Below are 3,406 nucleotides of genomic sequence, written 5' to 3' on the forward strand. Positions count from 1 at the left end.
GTAAAAAACGTATTTTTATTTACATCTACTACCAACGTTTCATTGTTTAATTGACATCTAAATTAATTGAAAACTATTAGCTATTTATGCACCAAGCACAATTACGTTTATTATTTTTAATATTAGTTTTATACTTAGAGATATATATGATGAGTGAATTTATATTTGGTCCATATAATTGTAATACACAATTATTATTACAAAATGGTATAATATAAACAAAATTGTTTCTTTTTTAAGTAAATCATCTTTACCTTTCACGATTATAGTGTATAAATTATTAATAAATTTTATATTTTCATTTGCAATTTAGGTATATGTTTGATTCATTCTGGAAAACATTAGTTATTTTGTCTGAAAGATTTTGTATATAAAACTCAGAATCAAAATGAAGATTGTTTACTGTTTCATCATTATTTCATTATCATGATTAAAATATGAAATATAAAAAATCGGGTTATTGCGTTTAAAAACCATGTTTGACGCGGCCTTCGGAAACACCCCGCATACTTCATAACATTTTTAAAACGTCCCCCTTATGGCGCCTAAAATTATTTTCTATCCGTATGGCATATGAGTAATATTATCACTATTGGGCCGCCCTGTATGAATATCCCTAGTAAAGGAAAAAAAAACTTTAAATATGCAGGTATTGAATGTTGCGAATAATATTAAAAAAGTAAATGGTTTTTAACATTTTATTTAAAAAAAATCTTCAATATTCTTATTTAACTAACTAGGAATGTTACATACGTATCATTAATAAAATAATATATTTTGAAATATCAAATGCAACTGTTATCGGATTAATTATTATTCACCCTATTGAATACAACAGTTTTTGGTGCCACGGTGTACATTTCCAAACAACACTCCCAGTCCGAAACATATCTAATTATTTGTGGTGGGGCGCTAGAGAACGAGAGCGACCCAACTAGTGGGGACTTTAAGATGCCCATCAGTGTACATTTAAAATGTTAATATTTAAAAAATAAAAAAAAAACTGGAAATATGCATGCCAAAAAAATATTAAACATGTTAAAGAAGTATCCTGACTTTAATGAGTCACACTGAATGTTGTTACTGACTTTTCATGTAGATATTTCATTTACATACTGCAAAAAAATTGATGCGTGCCACTGGATGTGCATAAGTCACTTTTTTATTCGTCGAGTTAGAGCATTTGGGCAGTGTACTGTGAATAACAATACTCATTTCCTTATCTAAGATTTCGTAGAATTTGGATTTAAAGTTTAAGTTACGCCACTTTTAAGATCCTTTAATTGAAGTAAATCAAATAGGTACCTATAAAGTTTAAAATGAGTTTAATCGGTTGCTGCATCTATTAAGTCTTCATAACGATTGATTTACAAATTGATAGCATATTTATTTTTAGTAAAATGAGTAATTATCAAGGTCGCGAACGAGATTAAAATTAAAACAAATAACGAAAATATCAAACAGTGTTTATGAGCCTTGTAAGGTACCTTATATGTACCTACATAAAGTTACACAAAATGTCTCAATACTCCCATATAGATCAACATCAAATTTTAATTATTACTTATTTAAAATTACTAATTTAAATACGTACTTATCTACTATCACTGGAAATTTGAGGAATTGATTACAACTAGGTACTTATTGTACAAGATGCAGTTTATTATGTATCTGTGAATATTAATACTAATTACGTAATAAATAATGAACATACTTTTTAAAACGATTTTTTTGTAATTAATGACCGAATTTAGTTTTGTGTATCAAAAGTGTATAATAAAAAGAAGCCAGTTTTGCTATAAAAAAATCCTAAATATACTTAGGTATATGGTTTACTAATTCCCGTAGGTACGCACCTAACTCACTTCATGTTTTTATTTATTAATAAAATAAATAATTTCTAAATTATTTGTATTTTCACACAAATTTTCTTTAAGTTATTCATACATTTAATTCAAAATTTACTTACTTATAATTTCCTGTGCAACCCCAAAGTTGAATAAAACAATTGAAACAAACAAGAAAGAGATACACCTCATTTTAACACCAATTTTTCTTTTTTTTTATGGCAAAATTGTACACGCCCTTAGACTATAACCCACCGACTGTCATATTCACTCTTTATCTTATCAAAAGCAAATAGTATTTTTTTTATCTATTATACCTATAGATTTGTACGTTACCTTTTATAGGTATTAGGGGTCCGCGCAAATTCAATTGTATTTTAGTGGATTTGGGTATTTCCATTTTACGGGAAGATATTGAAATAATATATATTACGACGATAGTGCTAAATGTCTAAACAAAACAATTTAAGTATCGAAATATGCATGTATTTAAAAAAATTACCCAAAACAAATATTTCGCATTCCATATTAACAAAATTATTCATCTAATGAAATAAAAACTGAAATTGTGTTTACATACGACCCTATTCCTGTTTATTTACTATTACACTTTTTTAACAATATTAAATAAATAATTAGGTATTCTATTATTTTCTGTTCTGTGTACCTTATTAGGTCGCGCTGCCCAAGGATTTTATACAAGTATAAAATCCTTGCGCGCTGCCTGTTCAAATTCGTTAACAGCGTCGCCAAAGTTGCAACAAAATAAAGCTCACATACTTCTATCCGATAGAAGTATGTGATAAAGCTATACTACATGGACATGGAGCCATAGACCTATTATAAGGTCTATGCATGGAGCACACTTACGGCGACAGTGTAGACAAATGATAGAGAGAGTAAGAGTAGATGGGTACGAACCGTTCCCACTCGCGCAAGCACGTGATTAGCTATGTAATTCCATCTACAACAAAAAGAGAGAGAGAGAGCTAGTACGGCTCTTTCTCTCTAAAGTGTCTACACTTCTTAACACGCGGTGCTCCTCCATGTAGTATATGCTCTAAACAGCGCCGGATTAACCAGGGGGCTAGCGGGAGCTGTAGTCCCGGGCCCCACAGGCTCCGGGGGCCCCACATGCTATTGGAAACATAAAAAAAAAACAAACTAATGAACGGTAAGAAAAATATTTAACGACAATTTATAATGCTATTTTTTACCCGATCGCGCCGCCATTATTCTATGGCTAGAAATTGGCCTCAATGATTTGGGATCGAGGGGGATTATCCCTCTTTATCCTGCCTCATCTCGTGTAGGCCTGGACAGCCTTCGTAGGTGGGCCCCATCCGTCGTCTACCCCGACCGCAAATGCGGCCGGTGTAGGCGCTTTGTGGGACCTCCTTTTGTCCTGGCTGGGCCCCGCCGGCTAGGGCCCTTTCTTCTGGCGCTCTTCTTGCTTCGCCGGCTCGTCTGTGTAAACCCCGGGGGTAGTGTCATGTTTATGTGTGGTATGGTTGGGTAGGGTAGTGCGGCTATGCAGCCTGGGATGCGCTTTGCTAAGG

Source organism: Anoplophora glabripennis, unplaced genomic scaffold, assembly GCF_000390285.2.
Source record: "Anoplophora glabripennis isolate ALB-LARVAE unplaced genomic scaffold, Agla_2.0 scaffold151, whole genome shotgun sequence".
NCBI classification, from domain to species: domain Eukaryota; kingdom Metazoa; phylum Arthropoda; class Insecta; order Coleoptera; family Cerambycidae; genus Anoplophora; species Anoplophora glabripennis.